Here is a 25,876-nt window from a genome sequence, read left to right on the forward strand (position 1 = left end):
TGCAGTGAAAATAAAGATCAAAAGCTTTAATGGAAAACATATAGTTACTGAGAGAGCCAGAGTGTATATTTTAAGGAATTAGAGATATTAATACTATCCTTTCAGAGACCTGACATGTGAAACCAAATCTACATCAGTGCCCAAAACAGGAAAATGTTGCTGCTTTTACAATAATAATAATAAATATAATAGAATTCCTTATGATCCAAAGTAACCAAACATGTTTATAATAAGATTTGTTTCATCTTTTCAAAATATCTATCATCTTCCTTGTTCACCAAAAAATAGATTTAGTGATTACATTCCATTCCTTTCTAGTCAGAGGGAAGAATTACAAATGATATTCTGAAACAGAACAGAAAGCAAGTTAGAAAATAATAGAAACAGACTAGAAAGTAAGATAGCTTTCTACCTGTGTACTAGAGATTCACTTATTACTAAATCATGTTATTGATGCTTGGTAACAATAAATATTTAACTGATATTAACCAAATATTTCTACATTTTTAATAATCACAATATTTCTAAGATTCCTAAGAATCAGCAAAGTTTTATAAGAGGTTATTTATCAGAAACAAATATACATATACTAGTTTTCTAGTATAAATTCAGGGTGATAGTTTACAATTCTACAGGGTTATTGTTTCATTCAAGGTCTATCCAGAACAGAGAAATCATTACAGCTTTTGTACAGAAATAAAAAAAGAAAGAACTTTTAACTAGACAAAAAGTAAACCAAGTAACTGAAGGAGACAATTCTAAGTAGTGATGGTTGTTAATTGTTTACCACCAACTATACGGGAAAATCCCTTTGCCAATTTCCATGGATTAAATCCTCCCACCATTTGGTGACTTCTATTGATGGATTTCATTTCCAGCTATCAATAGTTTAACTAATAACTGAAAATTTCATAAATGTTTCAAGAAACAACCTTTTGGGGGCACTTAAGAAGCAAGGAGTTAACATTTTCTCCATTAGGGTGGAATATCTACACCATTCATTTGGAATTCTTCTGTATTGGAGACTTATGTATGCTCTCCCATTTATTTATTCAGTTGTTGATCTATATTATACAATGTCAATGCACTGATATTTATTTTATACCTTGGTTTGTGATTCAATACTTCTCATTTATTTCATCACTTCAACTTGTTCCATCTTTGGCCACTGGCAATTGTTTTCACTGGCTCCTCTGATTCTTTGACCTGTACACATTAGTATGGGATTTTGTTGTTTTTGTTGCCATTTTATTGTTTCTTCAGCATTTCCTTACTTTTCAGTACTACTATATTTTCCAGGCTCATTGTGTGTATTTCTTTCTCCAGTCCTAGGATCCGTTATTTTTAAGTAGTATTTTCATCTTTAATACACATTTTAGTTCTTTCAGTAACGTGAGGAGAAGGCAGTACTGGAGTTTAAATTCAGGACTTCACACTTAACTAAAACAAGTGTCCCGTTGTTTGCACCATGCCTCTAGCCCTTTATACTTTGGTTATTTTTAAGATAAAGCTGTGTTTTTTGTCCAGGCTGACCTGGATCACGATCCTCCTATTTATGCTTCCTGTGAAGATAGAATGACAGGTGTGTGCCAGCAACCCAACTATCAAATTTTCTGCCAGGGTTTGCCTCAAATCCCTCACCTTTACCTGATCTCTACTTCCTGAATAGCTAGGGTTACAGACATGAAACAATAGTTCCAATTCTTTCAATAATTCGCTATCTAACAATAAGTATGAATTTCCTATTTCCTTTTACTTGAAACAAATAAGAGACAAAAAGGATCTCCAAAGACACTGCACTCCACAGGTCAAAAGAAAGGGGTTTCAAACCCCTCTTATGAAATTATGAAATCATCTGCAAATGCCCTAGTTCAAATGTCTTTAAAAGAGTTACCACTACACTGTTCAAAAAGAAATGAACTCATTACCTGACTTATGTAACTGTAATCCCTCTGTACAATAACAATTTTAAAAAGAAAAAGAAAATTTTACCACTGTGGTCTCTGGGCATGGCTCAAGTGGTAAGGTGCCTGACTACAGAACATGAAGTCCTGAGCTCAAACCCGTGTCATACACATACAAAAGTTACATGGGTAATGGATCATCCAGTGAACCAGAAATGTTTGTATCCCTTTGCAAGGAGGGGGACCCAGTAAATCATACTCCTGAAAGTACCAAGGAATGGATGGACAGATTTCCATTCACTAGAGTTTCTTCTGATGGTGTTCAGAGGCTGCTTCTTCTAGCAAGCTTTCCCTGTTCTACTAGGAGGCTGACTTGAACTGAACATGTCTAAGCACCTAATGTTACAAACACATTCATTTACCAGAAAATGTTTATCATTTCCATCTATGAGTCCAACGCTGATCTAAAGATTCAGGGGTGGATTTCATTCCAGGGTCTGAAACTTGCATATTACATGATGAAGAAGGAAGATGGAACCTCTCAAGCTTGTCAACAGACAATTACAACACATGTGCAGTGATGGATACACAAGAGAGGAAGCGTAACTGCCTCTACTGAGGGGCAAAAGGAGCCATAATGAAGAAGTACCTAAGCAGCAACTTAAAGAAGGGCTAATAATGCCTCCTATCTTTAGACATCTCCATTCTTCAGCCAGTCTTCATATTAACGTTATTTTATTATATTCTTCTTTCTTCACTCACTTAATTCTCTTTGGCTCCTCTTAAAACACCTATGTCAGTGAGGTTCCATGAGAGAAACAAATCTAGTAGGATTTGTAGGTGTGCAAACCTACAGAGAGAGGGGGGAGAGAGAGAGAGAGAGAGAGAGAGAGAGAGAGAGAGAGAGAGAGAGAGAGAGAGAGAGAGAGAGAGAGAGAGAGAGAGGAGAGAGAGAGAGAGAGAGAGAGAGAGAGAGAGAGAGAGAGAGAGAGAGAGAGAATGTTTCCTTCTCCTCCTCTCCCTAATTGATTCTCCACTAACTCTGGGTTGGTTAGGAAGAGAAGGGAGGAGAGAATTTATTACAAGGAATTGGCTTACTTGGATGTAGAGGCTTGGCTAGGTAAATCTGAAATTCATAAGGCAGTCTGTTAGGAAGGAGTGTCTGGAAATTCTTTGCCAGGAGTTGACACTGGAGTCTACAGGTAGAATTTTTTTTTTCTCCTCAGGGAAACTGTGATTCTGTTTAAGGCCTTTCAACAGATTGGCTCAGGCTTATCCAAACCACCCAGAATGTTCTCTTCTTAGAGTTATTACAAACATTAATCACAAAAATACATTCACAGTAACACCCAGATGGAGTTTGGATTGAATAGTGGGGATTACGACTCAGCCAAGTTGACACATGAAACTGACCATTACATTTACCCATCTCTTTCCCTGGTCCCTCAAGTACTGATGAGATCATGAGATAGGCTTTCACAGGGGTGGTACTGTGTCATAACCCTGCCTAATTTCTTCCCCATTTGCCTCACTCTGTCATTCCTGTTTGCGTAGAGCCTTTGTCTATGGTGAGATCTGGCTAGTGTTGAGAGCATGCTTGATATACAATTTGAACACCCCCTGGATAAACAACAAAGACTTCTTTGACATATATGAAAAATGACATGTGCCAAACTAATAGCCAGAAACACAAAACTCATTAGTTTAGAAATTAATAAAAATATATAAGTGTTGAACCACTGATTACCAATAAAGGCTTCCACTGCCAAATTATCCTTCATTTCCTTTATTATCTGTTTACAGATAATAGTACCCAGGTTCTGTAATCAATTAGATTATAATACCTTGGGCAATTCCAGAACCATTATGATGTGAGTATTTTTTTTCCTCTGTAGCATGAGGAACTAACAAACCTCACTTTGGAGAACTGATATGAAGATGAAATGAGAAAAAAAACCAACACATGAAAAAGTACTCCATAAAAGTACTTAGTACTCGTCATAAAAGCTTGAGCTTTGTAAGTTTATTGTTAATATTATGAAGTACCTGTTATGTGCCAGACAAGGTAGGGGATACCGAGCTAAGTAACTTATGATTCCCGACTTTGAAGACCATACCAGCTAATGAGAAAAATGAAAAGAATTTCAAGACCTTGTGGATAATTAATGGAGAGGATAAAGCAAAAAAGAGAAAATACTTCAGCCTGAGATCAAAAATACTTCACTGTCGAAATCCCACATGTGATGTCCTTCAAAAGACAAGCAATACTTTTCCTGTGCATGAAAGCAAGGAAGGGAATTGTTATCATAGGGAATAGCCCATTGAAAAGAATAGAAGCAGGGAAGAGCACAAAGTACCTGAAGGAACAAGTAAGCAGCCCACAGGAAGGTATGTGGAAGAGAGTCGGGAGGAGAGAAGGCAGGAAAGTGAGAGGATGGCAAGAAATGAAGCGTCTTCTGCAGGCCAACGGGACATGTAGGAAAGCTGGCCTTTATCATGAAGGCTGTGAAAGGAGAATTCCAACTCTGCTCTTGGCCTTGGAGGCAAACCTACTGTAAATTGATAAAGCAGCATTTGTATTGACTTGTCTATGAGTCAGACATAGCAAATGCACACATCCCCATGGAATGTTCCTCGCCAGCATCATCAGTAATCTGGGCAGAGTAGGGACAGGGGGATTACACACACCAAAAACAAGTCAACCGCAGCGTCCAACCCAGTCCTTCACCTTACATCACCACACAATGGAACACGCAGAAGGCTGAAGAAGGAAGAACATTTTCTCAGCTGACACAAAAGAAGAGTTCCCCCGAGTACTGACTGCTCTTTGTTCTCCCCTCTACACAGGCCAGCTCTGCACTACGTGACATAGTTCGTTATCCTCGCCTCCTTTCAACACTTGTTTCTCTTGGCATCTGGGACACCCCATTCTCCTGGTTGTTCATCCACCTCTCTGGATGACCCTTCTCAGCTTGTTCTGCCAGTTGGAGCCCCAGGTTTCAGTCTTTGGACCTCTTTCCCATCTCCACTCACTTCATCCAAGCTTAGTACTTAAATTCCACTTATGTGTTGACAATTCCCAAATTTATATCTCCAGTGCAGACCTCTCCCTTAGATTCCAGACTCTATATCCAATTGCCTGCTCAGTATTTCTACTTGAGATGTCAGACATCTCAAACTTTAGATGGATAAAAGCCAAAGTCTGGCTTTTTTTTTAGTGAAACCTCTTCAGTAAACACAAATCATCAAGACTTTAAAACATAAATCACCACACTCCTCTTGCTTAAGCCTGTCCAATAGCTCCTTGTTTCACCCACTGTGAAAGCTAAAGTCTCTGCAACCTCCCACAAAGCTTTAGCTGTCTAACTCCCTCATGCTTACCTGCCTGAAATTATGTCCTGACATTCTCTATCTTGGTTATTCCATTCCACTCAAAAGGGCTTCCTTGCTTGTCCTCAAGCATATCACGTACTCAGCCTGAGAGCCTTCACACATGTGTTCTCTGCTAAGGATGCTCTTTCCTGAGATGAACTCACTATGACTTTCTTATTGAAGTCTTCCTTAACTCCTTTACCTAAAATATTAACACCAACACTTTCAATACCCTCTCGTCTTCTTCCTGCTGTATTTTCCCCATAGAACTATTAATCACCATCAAATATGTTTTTCAGTTGTTTTTGTTTTCTGTGTCTTCCCTACCAATTCAGTCCCCAATACTGCTAAAAGAAAATTAATTCAAATATATAATTAGATATATCTTTTAAAACCTTAATAGTGGACTGAAAGGAATACTGACATGACTAAAGATGAGCTGTAAATTTTACAGAATAGTATCTATACTTCTTTTTGGGGGGAGGTTGGTCATGGGGCTTGAACTCTAGGCCTGAGTACTGTCCCTCAGCACTTCAGCTCAAGGCTAGCACTCTGCCATTTGAGCCACAGCGCCACTTCCAGTTTTCTGGTGGTTTTTTGGAGATAAGTTTCACAGCCTTTCCTGCCTGGGCTGGCTTTGAACCACGATCCTCAGATCTTAGCATCCTGAGTAGATAGGATTACCTGCGTGAGCCACCATCTCCCAGCAGTATCTATACTTTTGTGCTACAAAGTAGCAATATAAAGTATAAGGGAAATTCCAAAAATACATCAAGTAGATCAGAAAATTAAAACATACCAAATATTATTAGAAATTCAACAAATAATATCAGGAGAATGGAGAAATAACAAATGAAATGAAAGACCATTTACTGGAACTAAAAGAAGATGCGGATGTCCCAATTCAAAGATTCTATATAAAAATGGTGAATTTTTAGAAATTCAAGTAAAAAGGGGAAAAAAGCTTCTAAAAGGAAGAACATAAAATTTTAATAAATATTAGATGCCAGAGGTTAAAAGAGCAACAGCTTCATGGGAAATGACAATAAGCAAGCCTAACAGAGCAAGCATTCTTATTATTCTAAAATGTTCATGTTTACAACATTCATGTTCTATTTATAGATCATCACAAATGTCTTAAGAGCATAAAATTATAATAAAATGGGATTCACTTAAAAATTAGGGGACACTTTTCATATATGTAACATGTATGTATTAAGAAACTACTATACTCAAAGAAACATTTACAGACCCTAGTGTCACAAAGTGAAATAGGTATAGTCAAACTCATTATATAAGAATCCCATATTTGTAAACTCTCCCACTCATTAAAAGCCATGAATAATCCCTAAATCATTACAGCACTTTTTAGTCATGTAAAGACAGGCTTAGGTTAGTGAAAGTTTTGTTGCTTGTCTCCAGCTGAGACCACACAAGGGCAGCACTCTGTCATACTGCAAGCAGGCATCTTTTGCATGCCCCATTTAGGGCCAGAATTCTCTTTCTTATGCTTTTTTTTTTTCTTGTATTAGTGACACTGTTATCTAAAATGATTTCTCACTATACCACTAAAGTATTTCCACTTGTAAGAATACTGAAGTGCAAGACGGGTGTCTATGCAAGGTACATGGCAGGTCAGCTCATTCAGGCATGAGTAAGTCCAATAATAGTGAATCGACAATATATACAACATAACATGCCTTTACTTAGGAACCTCCATTAAACTAGAATGTGTCTTGATCAGTGATTTTAAATGTTTGACCAGAGGCACACAGGAACCTAACCTCACTTTTCCTGAGGAGCCGTTCTTCATTATTTGCTAACTCAGGGTTTACAGCTTTAGAGAACTTAGCTATCATAAATAGCAAGGACTATGTATTTTTTTATTCTCAGGCACAGAACAAAATTTTAAGTAGCATATAATCTTGCTAAAATAAAAGGCAAGGTAACCCATCTAAAAACCTGCACATGTTTAATAGATAACTAACTATACTCTTTAACCTTCACAAGGTGTTTTCCCTATTGTTTTTCAATTATCTGAAAATGCTCTGAACATAGTACGCCAGTTCTAGCCTCCACCTAAATTTCCAAAAAGACAAGGACAGTATTACGGTTATCAGCCAACTTTCCTGGATATTAAAGCACATTGAACTTTCTCTAAATTATTTTCTTGGATACTTTCAGAATATTCTATTTCTAAATTTGTGAAACAGTCGATCTTTTGTTTTCCCTAAATACATTTTTACATAAATTTTTTATCATTTGAAATATGTTTTCACCTTCTTAAAATAAATTTATGTATAATTAATCAATAAGTAGTAATGCATGACCAATAATATTAATAAAAAAGATCTGTGCAGAGAAATGGTTAAGTTTAGTATAAAATAAACTGAAAATTCACATTAAGATTAATTCTTATAAAACATCTTTAAAGTGTATTTTTAAACAAAAATATAATTTCACTTTTTAAATAAAAATAACTTTCGGTTGTAATTATTCCCTCTTGTTTTCATGTTTGGCAAAACTTGCTTCTATGGTACTAAGACTTTTGTTTTGAAAGAACTAAAATACAAGGGTTAATGGAAATATCACATACAGAAGGACATTTCTTATTCTTGCTATCTTTGAACAACAAAAAGGAAGGAAGGAAGGAAGAAAGGAAGAAAGGAAGGAAGGGAGGGAAGGAGGGAGGGAGGAAGGCAGAGAGGGAGGGAGGGAGGGATAAAGAAAGAAGTAACCAAGCTTTCACAACACTTTGCTAATATGATAGTCAAAGTTCAAGTGGAGGAAAATAGAAAAGGAATTCTAAAATTCTTCAACTGTTCTAAAATGTACATTAGTGAGTTTTGTTGTGATAGGGCAGCACCACAAAATTTTTTTTTAATGTCAAAAAAATCCTTTTACTGTTAAAAAAAAATATACTAGTGATGAAGAACTTTGGGGAAGGGAAGGCAATAGAATCTGATCTGACTCTCCTTTCTGTATTTTTCTGACGTGGTTATCTTTTCCATGACCAGTCCTTGTTCTCTTCTGATAAAACAGAATTTTACAGAAATCAAAAGGAAAAGAAAAAAGTAGATTATTTTTGTTGGAGTTCAACAGAGAGATTTTTGTTATTAAAAGCAAAAGTAGCAGAACTAGTTTTGAGTTTGTGATGATGTGGGAAAAAAATGAAAAATTGTAATTTTGGTTTCTGGATCACCCAATCTCAAATCTTCTAAAATTTCATAATTGTTTTAAAAAGCAATTTCAAAGATAAGGTAGAAAGCAAAATTCCATATCCACTTTCATCACAACTTGAACAAATATAAGACTACACTGGTTAAATGATTCCTTGTATAGTGTGTTTTCAGTGGTTTCCCTAAGAAGTTCAAATGTTAGAAGTCAAGGCCACGATGAACATCAGTGAGGCTGACCCAACGGAAGGCTTTACACCCCATTTCCTGAGTCCACACAGCCATGCTGAGGTCAGCCCTGGGGACACAGGGAATAGTGCACTTGGAAGGCTTCTCATGGCTTTACAGCAGCAGATACACTAATAAGCTCCAAACTTCCAAGTTTTCAAAAATACCAACTGTCCAATTTGCATTCAAATCAGATGAATTCTATGGGCGCTGCATCTTCTCTCCGTCAGAGTCAGGTGGGGCTGAGGTGGAGGAATCACCTTATGCTCCTGGGGCTGAAGAAGACGTTATCTTTTGTTGTGTGTGGAGATTGAAGCTGGAACAATGAGGTGGGAGAATATGTATCAGAAACACAAGTCACAGGGCTGCAGCAATTCCCAAATGTATACCTCAGTTAGGGCATTTTATATATGGGAGTAGGGCCTGCTGTCTACAGATCCCTCTATGTTGCTCTATAAAACTAGTGACTAATGAATGGTGCCAGATAGCATCAAGAAAGGATAAGGATATTAGACAGACCTGAATCTGCTTCTTTTTCTGTTGGGTACTTGTGCCCAGGCTCTGCGAAGGTTTCCAAACATGGACCCCGTGGTAATTTTATCCTCAAAGAACTCGTGGGTTGAATGGGAGATGAGATGTTACCCATAATATAATACAGAAAATGAATAAGTACAAAGAAAGGTTCTTTATCTGCACATTTTTAGTTGGTAATCTCATTCACTTGAGATCCTCTTGTTAGTGTCTGTTGCTAAACAAAAACTGTAAACATTAGCACTTTGAATAGATTTCTAGCAAATTTTTCCTTATTTTTTTTAATTAGACATTTAAAAAATTATTCTCAAAAATTGTCCCATTGAATTGAAACTTCTTTGTACTACTAAAGATAATAAAAACAAAAAATTAGGCATTAAATAGTTAATGTTATTTCTAATACTAAACAATTTGAAGAGTTTCTATTGTAGGTTCTAAGTTTCCATTTGACTTTACATTTGTTTTTTGTTATTTTTTTAAAAATCTGTGCCTCATAATAATTAAAGGTGCTAAGTAGGTACTAGCATTTTCATTTGACAGGCAAGGAAACTGAAGTTCAAGATTATCAGGCCAAGTTTATCAAAGAAAGCAGAGTTGGAAATAAAATCAGTGTGTGTTTTAATTCATGTGTTCTTACAGAATGTAGCGCCGAGCTTTTGAGTTTTCTAGTCTTGAAAAGACTGCAAATTTATTGTAAGAATTGGCAAATCTTGAAAGAGATTATAACAAAGAGATCCATTTTCACACATGAATTCACTACTCCTTATCCATTCTGTTAACATATTATTGTGGGCTAGGAATGGTAGCACATGTCTATAATCTTAGCACTTAGGAACCTGATGAGACAGCAGATAGAGAATTCCAGCCTGGCTAGGACACATTGCATGATCTTGTCTCAAAAATAATTTTTATGAAAAGCTATCGTTATAACAGATACAATGGAATCTCATGGAAAATAATCAGTTCCCAGTTTTGTGATTGTGAATTTTCCCTCACCATCAGATGGTATGGTAGGCCTAATATTATCACTGTAACTGGGAAAAGAATTGTTTGCTGCTGCTCTTCTAGAAAGAAGATGTTCAATTTTTTCAAATGAATTGCAAGCTAATCAATTGAAAATAGCATTGTAGCAAAAGCTTCTATTTTTCTTTTTCTTACAGAAAGCAACTTCCTACCGATCGCTACTTTGGAAGCCTGTGGTTTATTTGTAGTCTAAAATGCTATCATTAGCCTGCACCAGAAAGTCCTAGAATTCTCATCTTGACATAGACCAACACATTTTATTTTATTTTGATGAGAGAGGATTTGGATACACAAGTTCAGTTTCTAACCTTGTTTTTGCAACTTTTCTTAAAATCATACAAATATGAGAATACTTAAGATTAGGTGATCCAGAACATATTTCTTCTATCATAATAAACCAAAAATGAATTTTACTACTATTGGATGAAATAGAAAACAAAACAATCTTTCTATTTAACTCCTCAGTAGAAAAAATAGCTTTTTTATTTCTGTAAAATTATTTCCTTTCTCAGGGCAGAAAACAACAATGGGAGAAAAGGATCATGGAGAGAGTGTGTGAAAAATGAAAAAGAGAGAGAGAGGAGGAGGAGGAGGACTAGGGAGAGGAAGAGAACAAGCATGAGGACGAGGAAAAGAAAGAGGATGAGGAAATGGAGGAGGAGAAGGAAGAAAGAGGAGGAGGAATGGAAGGGGGAGGGCAGGAGAGAAGGAGGGGAAAGATAGAAAGGAAGAAAGCAAAGAAGGGAGACAATGAAGGGAAAGGAGGGGGAGAAGATAGAGAAAAATTCTAGTCAAAAAAACACAGTAATCATTTGACAGTATATAGAGAGACAGAGCAAATCCTCATATGAGGCACTTAAATTCATACATTTTATTTCTCCCTCAATAAAACTAGGGAGAAATTTTACCAAAGCTGATGAACAGTTTGCTGCAAACAAAAACTGAACAGCAGCAGCAACAAAGTAAGAATCTCACAGCATTCCTTACCACTTGCTTGAAGATCTGCAAGATTATTTCCAGAAGCCCTAACTTCCTTCCTTGAGGGAAAGAAAGCTACTGCTTCTATGCCTCAGAGCTGACCAGTGTTTGGCCATGAGGCAGCATAACAGATACTGACTGACAAAGAAAAAACACAAAACTTACTCAATAGTGAGAGGAATGGCACTCTGAGTTTTGTTTTACCTAGCTACTCAAATTCATTGGACATAGAAGAACACTGTTTTACAAAGAAACATCTTTCAACAGTCCAAATGATAGTGGTTTATGAGTAAAATTCTAGGAAATGTTGACAGATCACAGTAAATTAACCCCACTTTGATGCAATCCCACTTGTCTATTGTTGTTCTACTTCCTGGGCAATTGGAGACCAAATGAGAAAGTAATTGCCTAAGCTTGCATCTTCCAGTGTTTTCCCTATATTTTCCTGTAGCACTATGAAAGTTTCACATCTTCTAGTAAGACAGCTGGTTCATTTTGAATTGAGTTTTTTTTTTAATTTAATTTTATTTTATTTGTGAACATACTGTACAGAGGAGTTACAATTACATGGGCAGGATAATGCGTACATTTCTTACCAAGCATTGCAGCCTCCTCCTTTGTTTACCCTTCACATCCCTTCCCAGCCTCCCCCCTCGCCCCTGAATTGAGTTTTTTTTTATACAGAGAAATAAATAGGTATCCAGTTTCAGTCTACTTCGTGTACATAACCAGTTTTCCCAGCACCATTTGTTAAAGAAGTTATCTTTTATTCAGTATATGTTGTTGTTTCCTCTGTCAAAAATCAGATGGCTGTACCTGTGTGGGTTTATTTCTGGGTATTGATTCTGTTCTGTTGGTCTGTGTCTGTTTTTGTGCCAGTACCATGTTATTTTTGTCACTGTGACTCTATAGTATAATTTGAAGTCCAGTATTGTGTTACTTCCAGTGTTGCTCTTTTTGTTCAAGATTGTTTTCACTATTCAGGCTGGCTTTTATGTTTCTACATGAATTTAAGGATTGAATTTTATATATATATATATTTTTTAAGAATGGCATTGGGATCTTGACAAGAATTGTACTCAATCTGTGGATTGGCTTTCAGTAATATAACCTCTTCTACAAAATTAATTCTGACAATACATGAATATGGGTCTTCTTTCCATGTTTTCTTCCTTTAATGTTTTGAAGATTTCATTGTAGAGGTCTTTCACCAACTTCAAGCCTATCCCTATGTGCATTTTTTTTTATTTTTTGGTTGATCATGGGGCTTGAACTCTGGGCCTGGGCACTGTCCCTGAGCTCAGTTGCTCAAGGCTAACACTCTACCACTTTGAGCCATAGCGCCACTTCCAGTTTTCTGGTTGTTAATTGGAGATAAGAGTCTCAAAACTTTCAGGCCCGCTGGCTTTGAACCGTGATCCTCAGATTTCAGCCTTCTGAATAGCTAGGATTACAGGCATGAGCCACCAGCACCCGGCCTCCTAAGTATTTTTTGAGACTATTGTGAATGGATTTTTTTTTTTCTGACTTCGTTCTAAGTCTGTTCATTGTTGGTATATTAAAGAACTACTGATGCTGCTGTTGTTGTTAATTTGGTATTCTGCTAAGATGCCCAAAGTGTTTATCAGATCTAGATATATTTAGTGGACTAGTTAGAGTCTTTTAAGTACAGGATCATATAATCTGCGAATAGGAATGATTTGCTTTTTTCCTTCCCTATTTGAAGCCTTCACTTTTTTTACTTGCTTTATTGCTTTCCTTCAGAATCCCAATACCACACTGAATAAAAGTGAGAAGAGTGAACATCCTTGTCTGGCTCCCTACTTTGGAAGAAACGGTTTCACATTTTTCTCATTCAGTAGTGATCACTAGTGATTCACTAGTGATTCAACAGAGAAAAAAATTTAAACCAGAATTTACAAGAGAAACTTAAATGCAGATAAGCTAAGCAAAAACATAATGCCCTGAGTTCAAGCCCCAATACAGATACCTAAATATAAATAAATATATAAATACATACACACATACATACATACATAAATACAAACAAAAAAGGAATACTTAAAAACTTCAAAAATAAATAGCAAAAGAATAATCCTATTAAGAATGGGTAAATACCCCCCACGGTATAACCCCTGTTTTCACTATATTTGATGTTGGTGCCCTGCATCTTGTATCTTGTATATACATTTTTCTAACTTGGGGAGGGGAAGGGAAATAACAAAATGCTGAAATAATGATACAGGTTGTCCCATTGTAACAATGGGATGTACAAGACACTGTTGAAAACAAACTTTACTACTTGGGGGGCGGGGAGAAGTAGGAGTTGGGGAGGTAGGGAGGGAAGGGATGGTAGGGGAAAAACAAAGGAGGAGGTAACAATGCTTGATAAGAAATGTACTCATTACCTTACTCATGTAACTGTAACCCCTCTGAACACTATTTTTACAATAAAAAACATGAAAAGAATGAGTAAATAAATTTAACAGTTCTCAGGCAAAGAAATACAAATAGCTAATAAATACATGAAGAAATGTTCAATATTCTTAAGCAAAAAGAAAATGAAAACTACACTGAAATCCAGTCAGAATGGGCATGATCCAGAAAATAAACAACAAATATGGTTAAAGATGCAGAGGAAAAGGAATCCTCATACATAGAATTGATAGGAATATAAATTAGCGCAACCATTATGGAAACCAATATGGGGGTTCATCATAAAACTAAAAATAGATTGTTATTACACTTGTTTGACAGAAGGAGTAAAAATCAAAATATAGGAGAGATACCTGTACATCCATGTTTACATCAGCACTGTACACATAATCAAACTATACAATCAGCCTTGGTGACCAATAATTGAAGAATAAATAAATAAAATTTGGTATACGCACACCATCGATTATTATTGGCTATAAAGAATAATAAAATTAGCTTGTTTGAAAGGAAACTGGTAGAACTTCTTGAGCAAAATAAGACATTTAAACAGTCAAAGTTCTCATTTTTTTACTCCTATATGGAATATAAACCTAAAATGATTTACCATAGTGATGATGATGATGCTCAGAGTTAAGTGTAAAAGGGGAGTATAAATTGGGAGTGTCAGTGTGAACGGGGATGGGAAAAGGAAAGGTAATTGGGAAGTTAAGAAGGTCAAAATATACACACATATACATTTGGATCACAATGAAGACAGGCACAAGGGCTCACTCCTGTAATCCTAGAGACTTGAGGAAGATAGGATAAGGAGGACTGCAATCCCAGGACAGCCCAGGCAAACCATTCACAAGACCTCACTCAACCAATTAAAAAACCGGGTGCAGTGCAGTAGCATGTGCCTGTCATCCCAGTTTTAGAGTAGAAGAATCATCATCATCCAGGGCCAGGAAAAAACTGAGACTGAAAAATAATGAAAACTGCCAGGCGCCGGTGACTCACGCCTGTAATCCTAGCTACTCAGGAGGCTGAGATCTGAGGATCGAGGTTCAAAACCAGCCCGGGCAAGAAAGTCCGTGAGACTCCTATCTCCTATAAACCATTAGAAAACCAGAAGTGGTGCTGTGGCTCAAGTGGTAGAGAGCTTGCCTTGAGCTGAAGAGCTGAGGGACAGCGCCCAAGCCCAGAGTTCAAGCCCCACAACCGACAAAAAAAAAAAAGAAAAAGAAAAAAGAAAAATAATGAAAAGCAAAAGGGCTCAAGTGGTAAAATGCCTCATAGCAAGCACAAGTCCCTGAGTTGAAACCCAGTACCATTAAAGAGAGAGGGGCGGGGAGAAGGAAGGAAGGAAGGAAGGAAGACAGGCAGGGAGGAAGACAGGCAGGGAAGAGGGCAAATACAGAGAGAGAGAGAGAGAGAGAGAGAGAGAGAGAGAGAGAGAGAGAGAGAGAGAGAGAGCACAGTATAACAAAACCCACCAAACACTGACAAAGCAATGAGAAGACAGAAGGGTCCAGAGACTAAAATGTGGTACACTTTGTTTAACTTGTACACATCTATGGTTATGGAATTATCAAAATGAAATCCCCTTGTACTATGAATATATGCTAATAAAAAAGTAAAAAGAAAAAAATCCAGTTTGCTCTACGGGTCAGAGAATACTTGGTTTGAATTTTCTGGAATCCATGTAAGTCCTAAAGGCTCAGATTCACCCAGTGATCAGAGTAATTTCCACTACACAGGGGTGTTAGAAAAGTAAATACATATCATAAAACCTTTTAAAAATTGCTACTTCCTGAAAGCATTATGGAGGGTATTAACAGCTCAATAATTAGAGAAAGTTGTAACTCTGGACTCTCTAATAGTCTATTTTCCTCAAACAGTATAAACAACAATTCTCCATCTTTATCAGATTGAGATATAAATACAATCCTTTATCCCAAATGTCAACATAATTTCTTAAAGCTTAAGAACAAAAAAAGAATCTTGAATGTTACTTAGTGACCTAGTTTTAAAAGCACAGAAAAGACTAAGAATCTCAAAGCATTTTTGATGTTTTATTCTTTTCCTGAGCTCACTGGTCTATCAGACTTTTCTCCATGTCATGATGTAGCACAATACAGGTACTACCATGTTGGCACTGTTCTCTTGGACTCCCTACCACCATATCTTCATATCTCCAAAAGTGAACTTTTTTGTTCATATTTGTAAGTGCTGTTACTCACATCTCCATTCCATTCTATTCTATTATTCTTTACCTGTGAGATAATCCAAAGATAAGTCTTATGCATTCCTTTTCCTTGTATGCTCTCTCTCCCCAGAAATTTATCTATTGTCATAACTGCCTTGATCACATCTAGATAGATAATGTCTACTTTGACCCTAATGCACACCATGCACATATCCAGCTGACTGTGGACCTATCTAGTAAGGCCATATAGGCTATCTTACAGGATAATTGAGAGGGCTGGATAATCAAACTCAGAGAATAGGAAGCTACAATCCCCCGTAGATCCAGTACTGAAGGTTCTGATCTTATGTCATTCAACCTAAAACTCATTCTCATGCTCAGCTTTGCCACAAGTAATAACCGATTTGTTCCATCACTCTCTTGAGGACCACAATCCCAGATGAGAGCCGCTAGATATGCCTATGTCACAAATATATTGGTTAGCTACTGCACACAAAATCTTAGAGATTATCTGCTCCTGAACACATGCTTTCAATGCCCATATTAGAAGAAAAGTATATGAATAGGATTTCCCCTAAAGGAATAGAATCAATAGAAGAGATCAGACACATACATTACAGAGGTTAGGGAATCCCACAACCTGCTACATACAAACTGGAGACCATCAATCCAGTGTATAGTTTCAGGTTCCATTTGAAGACCTGTGAACTAGGGATGTTAATAATGTAAGTGCCAGTCCAAGGACAAGAGAAGACCAATTCCAAATCATGCAATGAGGCAAATAAAGAGATGGAATTCCTTTTTAGTTCCCTCTATTCCAGTCCTCTACAAATTGAATGATACTCAATCAGAATGATGAGGAATCTGTTTTAGCTAGCCCATGAACTCTAGTTTTCATATAACATAGAAACATCTTAGATGACATACTCAGAAATAAATATCAACAAAATACCTGGACATCCTATAACTCAAAAACTCAGCAATCATAATGGGTCCTGCCTCCATACATTTTTGTATCTTTCTCAAATACGAAGAGAAATCTAAAGAAATTTAAATCATATTAAACATTGTCCCATATGTGGTCCAAGTTTTTAATAAACAAATCAGCTATTAGTTTGCATTTAATTTAAGTATTTTCTCACTGGAGAGATCTTCCCTGACATTGCAAACTAACATACTTCTCCTGCTACTTCTGGCTTCATTGTCCTTTTTCATTTTCATCAAAGATCTTATCTCTACCTAGAGTTTTCTCCATTGTTTAGTTATAGCCTGCAACAGCACACTAAAATGCAAGCACCATGAGCAAAAGTCTTGTAGGTTTTAGATATTTAATAATTTTTAAATTAAAAAACACTTACTAAAAGCATACTGAAGTAGTTCATAGCATAAAAATGAATTAAATACTTAGAAAGTTTTGCAAACACAGTGACTGGCCCAGGAATTTGATGCCTCCACATTACACTGACTTTAATCATCAGTCTCCTCACAAGATTTCGTTCTCTATTACCACAGAGTTCTCTAAATAGCAGAAACTTAACTGTCAGTAATCTCAGGTTCACATTCTTTTGGCTCTCAGTCCTATGAAAAAAGTAACATGTCTGTCCCAGCTTCATTTTTTTTTTGTTCATCCTGCTTCAGTTCAGTGTGAATAATGATCATTTTGACTGGCTACTCTAGCAAGGACACTGAAGAATTCTGTTTGGCCCAGGATTGGTTAGGTACTCACCTCTGCATGCCTCACAAATGTGTAGCTACCCCATCCACCAACATGGTACATCGCTAGTTAAGTGTACTTTCCATATGTCTCAACATTTTGTGGTTTTCTGGATGTTAAACTTTTCTGTTAACCTTACCCTTAATTTTATTGTTGTTAGGAAATACATTTTTCTTTGTCGCCATATATATTGTGGATAAATAAGGAAAATGTATTGAGCAACTGTATTTTTTACTTAGTTACCTTTCTGAATGCTTTGTAATACCATATTAAATATTCTCCTGTTTTCAAAACTCACCAAATAATAAGTATGCACTTGCTACAGTGATTTTTGTAAAAATCCTTCCTCATATATTTATCTATTTAATTCACATTGCCTGCTTATATTTTTCCATGACTTGTTTTCACACTAATTTTGTCAAAAATCCATGACTTAAAAGAAGAGGTGACTATAAATGAATGAAACCGTTGTACTCTAACACTCTTTTTTTGTGAGAGCTTCTCTGCATATTACTTTCCCAAAATACTCTGCCTTTGTACTGGGTTACACTCTGTGGCCCAACCACAGTCAGTTAGACCATGATGACACTGAGCCAATGGAGACTATTAAACCCACTCTACTGGGAGTCTTCATTGAGAATCTGAGATAAGAAGCAGGCCCAATTTATTTATCTGCTGGTGCGGAGATATGAGATAATATACTTAGGGTTGGAATTCCATTTTTGGTCATCCACCTCCTCTTTATGTCATTCCGTGCCATATGCATAAAAAATGTAGCAAAGCAAACCAAGGAAAGAGAATGTAAGTTAGTTGTGTACACTGTATGCTATCAAAACATCAAGAATGAGCAGATACCCAACAAATATTGGTTAAATGAAAGAATAAATGAAATAGCCTATTCTCATAAATGTTTCCTTGTTACTATTCTTCCAACCTACACCTTGCCATCATCATCCATCACTGGTGGTTCAGATTGTTTATATATAGCCTAGAGAAACTATGACAACTGGAGGAAAGACTGAAGTCCATCCTATTTTCCCTCCTCCTGTTGTGAGCTCTGGCACACGTTCACCCACAAAGGACAACTTCCTAGTTCTCACATCTCCACACAGGCTGTCAGAAGCCTTTTCCTGGCTGAACTCATTTCTATCTTGAAAGTAGCCTCTGTCTTATAGTCTGAATTATGTCCCTCTAATAAAGATATGTTGAAGTCTTACCTTCAGCATCTCAGAATGTGAAAGTATATGAAAAGGATTCATGGCAGATACTAAAATAAGATGTCCTTATAAAGAACATCCTTTGAATACAAGTATACACAGGAAAATGCCATGTGATAATAAAGCAAATGTTGGAGTTACACAACTGCAAGTCCAGAATCTTCAGTAATCATCAGAAAAAGATGTCAGAAACGAAGAAGAGACAAGGAAGGATTCTCCTGAAAGTTTCAGAGCAGTCTCCTCAATGACCTGACCTCTGACTTCCAGCAGGGGCCATACAGTGATGTTTTCACCACTTTGATATGGCAGCCCTAGGAAAATAATATACATGTTTATTTAATACCTTCTCATTTTGTAAGGTGATGCTATTAAAAATAAGGGGAAAAAAGAACACTTTGTCCATTGTCCACATAGCAATTACCTTTTCTCTCCTTTTTCTACCCTGGTTAATATAAGTATGCTACTGCAAGGCAGAACTGCATTGAATTCAAGGAAAACCTCTCTATATGGTAAAAAGTACCTGACTGGCACCTGTGCTTACACAACATGCAAATTGTAAGATCATACTTTTTTAAGGTTAAAATTTTGACTTTATGCAAAAATGCCCCGTTGCCTTTGACATAGAATTACTCTTTCCTCTTTCCAAATAAATCCAATCCTCCATCTCCTCCTTCTTCTTCTCCTCCTCCTTCTCCTTCTCCTCCTTCTCCTTCTCCTTCTTCTTCTTTTTTTTTTAAACTTATTTTTGCAGTATCTGAGATTGAACCCATGAAATCAGGCATGCTAGACAAATGCTCTACCACTAGAGCTATATTCCTAGTCCACAAATTTAGAATTAGATGCCAATGACTACCACAAATATGTTTTAGCTTTCAGTGAATCACAGGCTTAATACAGAGATATCAACTCTCAAGAGCTCACACTTGCTATACCTGAAACATTCAAGGACAATTTAAAACTCTTTCATCCATCTGTAAGATTTCTCCACTTCTCTAAATACTTTTCTTGGAAGAAAAAAAAACATACTATAGGAACTGCAAAAATATTGTGTCCAGAGAGTCAATGAGGTATATTCTGACTGAGATTTGAATATAGAATTCTCTGGTCCTCTAATAATAGTCTCCCAATGACAGGGGAAACTATTTCAACAAAGTAAATAAGATGGCGAAGCCAAATTTTATACACTAGAGTAGACATATCACTACTGCAGCATATATTTGCACACCATTAACATTAATGAGTTTACTTAATTATTGCATTTATATTTTATACCAAGAAAGCTTTCAGGAAGAAATCAAACCAAGGTTGCTGAGCAACAATTCAGTTGGCCTCGTTTCATGAATGGAATTCATCATGTTGGCCCAAATGGCATTTTTCTTATTTCTTTATCTTGCCAAAAATAATCAAAATAGTTATTGTTAATAAAATTCACTAGGCAAGAATAACTATGTTAAAACTTTTTAGAAAAATGTGCAAATACTTTCTATTTCCAGATTGCAAACCTACTCTTGAATTAAAGTCATAAGAAGTAGTCCAATAAGTACAGGAAAAAGTTACCTTTGTAGCTAAATTTTACCATGTGTTTCCAACCAGTAGTTCTCTCTTTTAAAGTGAGGTAGTGATTAAAATTGTATTGTTAAAGCTTGGCAATATGAAATGTTTTCTATTTAGGTTCTAAAGCAGATAAAGTATGAAATCCTAACTTTCCAAAGTATCTTGCATAGCAGTATGCTTTAGTTAAAGGAAATAATAATACTAATGAGCCATGAGATTAAGGATTGTTTTCCAAGGCAGTTTTGGAAGTGTTGCAACATGGCAAGAGGTAAAGCCTGTCAGAAGGGAAGTCTCTGAATAATTTTTTTTTACTTATTATTGAAGTAAAAAAAATTAGTACAATAGTTTAGAATAAAAAGGGTTTCCCACAATATAGGAAGGTCAACTACAAAAACTACAATAGAAAAATAAAGAGAATGATTCCTGACTGAAAGGAATATGTTAGAAAAAGAAAGTGGAAAGTAAAAAGTTTCCAAAATAATAGTAATGATGACAATAATAACAAAGAACTTTCCAGGGGAGAAATGTCTTCAGATAAAATGACTGACAAATGAATGAAAATATAAAGATTTCAGTATGTCAAAGAAAACATAAAGATTTCAGTATGTCAAAGATAAACATTAAAAACTTCTAGAGACTTAAAAAGATGGCCTTATCTGGGAATAAAGGTAAAAATTACACAAAACTTTATTAGCAGTTAGAAGGCTTGCAGACATTGGCAAAGCATTCTTCAAAGTTCTAGGTAAAAGATATTAAATGTGCAGGCAGAATAGAAACATTTAAAACATAAAGACTAAGATACCTTACTTCTCAAGGTACATGTTTTAACAAAATTCCTGGATCATATGATACCACTGCCTGAAGAAATGAACCAAGAGGAAAGGAGCAAGCTATGGCTCCCAAGTACAATACTGACAGGAAGTGCTCCAGAGACAGGCTGGGTCATCTGACAGAGGAGACCTTTGGGAAAATGGGAAATAAATGAGGTTTGCAAGTAATATATCCTTAAACAATGTAAAGATTCTGTAAGGATGTGCAATGTATGATTGCAGTGAAATAATTGGAAATTTTAAGAAAATAAAAATAAACTAGCTATTTGTTGAACATAGTATAGCATGGAGACAATTTTTCTTGATTATCAGTTTTTAAGATCAACCAATAGATAGAGACGTTTTAAATATGGTTGTAGAAGATAATTGTTACTAGACTTCATGTGAAAGTACAGAAGATGAAAGAGTAAAAGTTAGCCGGGCGCCGGTGGCTCACGCCTGTAATCCTAGCTACTCAGGAGGCTGAGATCTGAGGATCTAGGTTCAAAGCCAGCCTGGGCAGGAAAGACCGTGAGACTCCTATCTCCAATAAACCAGAGAAAACCGGAAGTGGCACTGTAGCTCAAGTGGTAGAGTGCTTGCCTTGAGCGGAAGAGCTGAGGGACAGGGCCCAGGCCCAGAGTTCAAGCCCCACAACCGCAAAAAAAAAAAAAAAAAAAAAAGAGTAAAAGTGGTAGGTAAGAAAAAGCATGCAGAAAGAAAGGGAAGAGCGATTTAAAAAAAAAAAAAAAACTTCATGTCAATAAATAAAGAATCAAACAAATCATCCATACTTGATGAAATAAACCATAAAAGTATGTTGCATACCTTTTGAACTTTAATCATCATAGCAGTATACTTAGACAGCTATAGCAAATTTACCACAACTTGCTTGGCTTAAACAACAGAATTCTATTTTCTCACACTGTACAGACCAGAAACCCAAGATCCAAGTTGACTTCTCCTTGGCTAGGAGATGGCTGCCCATTGATAGTATCTTGAGTGTTGTTTTGTTTTGTTTTGTTTTCCTCTGTGGAACCCATATTTCTGTTCCTCAGTTGGAATTTCCACTTCTTATAAGGATATCAGTCATACCAGATTACCTCTTAAAAGCTTTATCTCCAATTATAGTCACAGAATATGAATGGGGTGGGAGGTAATGGGGCATTTCACCCAGTAGCCATAATAAATTCGCTTTTTTTTTTTACTGATCCTGGAGTTTGAACTCAGGACCTGGGTACTGTCTCTGAGCTTTTTTGCTCAAGGCTAGCACTCTAACACTTGAACCAGAGCTCTACTTCTGGCTTTTGGGTACTTGATTGGAGATAAGAGTCTCACAGATTTTCAAGCTTGGAATGGCTTCAAATCATGATCCTCAGATATCAGCCTCCTGGGCAGTTAGGACCCACTGGCTTCCAATAAGCAATGTATTTTTTAAATGATAAAATTGTACTAGAAGGGAAGGGGAGAGGAAAAGTAGTTGATAATGACAAACTGTAGTCAATAATGATAAACATGTCATTTAGAGATACAATGCGAACTGAAGGCTGCTATATATGTTATAAATATGCTCTCCAAGAACCATTGAAGTCACAACAGCAGACACAAAAATAAAGAATTGTTTCAGCAATGCAAAATTTTTTTCTGCAGACGGGTTCACCATCAGCAAAAAATTTGGCAAGCAAGCACACAGAGCACACAGGCTGCTTCCCTATTGGTCCCTAACCAGAGGGCCCATCTCTTCTCTTGGATTGGTTGATCTCAGATTTACAATCTACTCGTGGTTAGCTAGTTTAAATAAGGTAAAATGTATTTACATAAGGTGATTTTGAAATAAGATTAACAGTATGCAAGTAATCTCAAAATATACCCACGTCTTCTGCTATTTCTTGAACAATCTGCAGTATGTCTGATGCCATCTTGAAAAGAAAGCAGTTTAAGACAAAAACCTTACATTTCAAAAACCCTTTCTTATTTCAAAGCAGTTGTTCTTATCCATAACAAGAGCCAAGCTACTAGGCCAAAGCAGGAGCTTTTAAGCAACACATTTCAATAGAAAAGACAGTTTTCCTCGCCTATGCAACTGTTCAGGCTGTCTGGGGCATAAAGACGACAGTTCTGATAGACCACAGAATAGATACCAATATCAACAGTTTGAAAAGTTAAAATGTAGTTTACTTTGGAGAACAGATCTGGGCTTGAGAAGGAGGTGAACTTGTTTTTCATCATAATCTTAAGTCAAATGTATATAACACTTTCATTAAAAATATTTTAAACTCTAACTTGATAATTAAAAAACATTTCTTCTCTGCTTTCCTCCGCCCCTGCTTGATTTCCAAACCTTATTATTATTAGAATGCAAACTAGGACAGAATTCTAAATGTTTCCCTGCCTTCAATCTCCTGAAATTTATCCTACAACACATTTAAAGCATTCTGTCTCAAACAACAATATGGCAGGTTACTCTTGCTTACAGCATTTCAGAGGTCCTGTGTATGTTACTTAACCTCAGAGATAATATCTATGATCTATCCCTTGTTAGTCAGCTTTGTATTAATCAACTGTTTTAGTGTAACAAAATACTTGAATCAATAAGGGAAAAAGTTGATTTTTCACTCACAGTTTCAGAAGTGCTTGTCTCTGGCTGCTTGGCTCTGTTGCTTTGGAGACATTTAATCAAGATGGAGATACCTGGCGGAGGAACTCTGTTCACCTCAAGGAAGAGAAATAGAGAAAACGGGAGTTGAGGGTCTCCAGTATCCTTTTCAAGGCTATGTCCCAGTGACCCAACCTTCTCCTAGTAGGCCCCCATCTCCCAATAGTTCTACTGCCTCCCAATAAAGCCATCAGCAGGCAAACAAGCTTTAAACACATCGGCCTTCAGGTTTGGGGAACATTTTCCAAACCATAGCACTGACCTTTCTTTCCAAGCTCCTTTCTGATTGCTATACTATTCTAACAAGAATCATAAGAATAAAATTTAACTGTTTAAGGTTTTCCTTTTCATACTGCTATATATGCTTTTAGTCTTAAGTAATCTAGATAAAACTTTCTTCTTCTAAGCTCTGTTAACCAAACCCAACCTCATGGCCTTCATTCAGCTGATCCCCTTCCTCATATACTTCAGTCCACGTGTAATGGGTTTACACAAGCTCATTAAGGACTTGGTTTCCCTCTTTCTTTTGGTGATTTGAGTTCTTGGTGTTGATTTTGTTCCCAAACCCCATGTTTGACTGAAAAAAGAACAAGGGCCTCTTCCCTGACTAGGTTTTGAGCCAATCATTATGACCAGGGAAATGCAAACGATCTGATTGGCCAGTCCTGAGCTACTAGGATAACATCTGTGGTAGTCTGGAGTTAATGCTACAGGCAGAATATAACCAAGAATAGGAAAAAAGGAAAAGAGAAAAGTCAAGGTAGAGTTCCCCAAAAGAAAGCCTACACACGCTCTGTAACAATGGATAGTCTCCATGATCACAGAGGTCTGCATCTTGTCTCTAAAGAGTCATGCTGGCTAGCTTTTCATTACTGTAACAAATAATGGACAAAAACAACTTAAAAGGAGAGAAGATTTGTTTTTGCTGGTTTCAGAGGTTTCATGGTCAGCTGGCTCCCTTGTCATGGGCGTAAGGAGAGATAAAATACAATGGAAGGGAGAGCTGGTGGCAGATGTATACCTATCTCGTGGTAACCAAGAAACAGAGACAAAGACAGTCACACACACAGAGGTGGGGGGCAGGGATGGAGAGAGAGGGAGAGAGAAAGAGAGTGAGAGAGAAAGAGAGAAAGGGAGAGAGAACTTTTCGGTTATGTTCCTATTAAACGGTGGCACTCACATTCAGGGTGCACCCTTCTCGCCTCCTCCCCGACAGATATGCTATCCTCATCATTCGTTTCTGGAAATACTCTCAGACACACCCAGATATATGCTTGATAATCTCCCAGGCATCTCTCAGTCTAAACATGTTAGCAATCATGATTAACCATCGCAGTGTAACATTGGACCCATTAGGTGCCCAAAATGTTTGCTGAATTTTCATGTATGAATTGTTGATTTTATGACTAAAATATATTTAATAATAAACTATAAATCTTACTTACAGACATTTAAAAATTAAACCACTCCATTTATACATATGCAATTGTTCAAGTTATATCTGTGAAAATGAACAGGGTTTTTATGCTTGTACAGATATTCTAATCATGCTAAACTTGCAAAGCAAAGTAAAGCCCCATCATATTTTATTCTACACTGGAGTTTTGTTGGAACTGAGAAAAATCATGAAAAATCCATTCCAAGGTACTTGACATTTGAAGCACTTTTTATTTTAGCTTTTTTAATCTTTCTGAACTTAAGGAGTGCTTGGAAACTCACACTTTAAACAAAAAAATGCTGCCTCAGCAATAAGATCTATGTAATTTTCAAAGTACCAAAATAAACTCTTGAATCTAGGGATTTATAATGAAAAATAGTCTTGCTTTTAGATGTACAAAAAAGCACATGTGAGAGTGGATTTTCAAAAACAAATGCATGCAATCCAGACTTCCTTGAGAAATAGCAATATGCTAACAGGTATCATATCTCATTTGAGATTCTCCCAATAGCATAACATGAGTGTTTCATTAGCTGCATATGGGTAACTTGATTCCTCTCACTCTCCCTATTCTTTGTAGAATCTATCTGGGCAGCTATTTAATGCTACCAAGCCAAATTTTTTCTGCACTTACTCCTGCCAAGTAGTA

The 25,876-nt window shown here is 36.6% G+C and overlaps 1 long non-coding RNA gene across 1 annotated transcript in view; it reads right to left on the reverse strand.

Moving 5' to 3' along the window:
* LOC138821088 (uncharacterized) overlaps positions 1 to 23,827 on the reverse strand; it is a 54,377-nt gene extending 30,550 nt beyond the window's left edge. The window contains exon 1 of the long non-coding RNA XR_011370044.1: positions 23,754 to 23,827. This is a non-coding gene — a long non-coding RNA (uncharacterized lncRNA). The remainder of the gene's footprint in view (positions 1 to 23,753) is intronic.
* Between the last annotated feature and the right edge of the window lie 2,049 nt (positions 23,828 to 25,876).

The sequence above is a fragment of the Dipodomys merriami genome, unplaced genomic scaffold (genome assembly GCF_024711535.1).
Source record: "Dipodomys merriami isolate MVZ:Mamm:240054 unplaced genomic scaffold, mDipMer1.0.p SCAF_9, whole genome shotgun sequence".
NCBI classification, from domain to species: Eukaryota; Metazoa; Chordata; class Mammalia; order Rodentia; family Heteromyidae; genus Dipodomys; species Dipodomys merriami.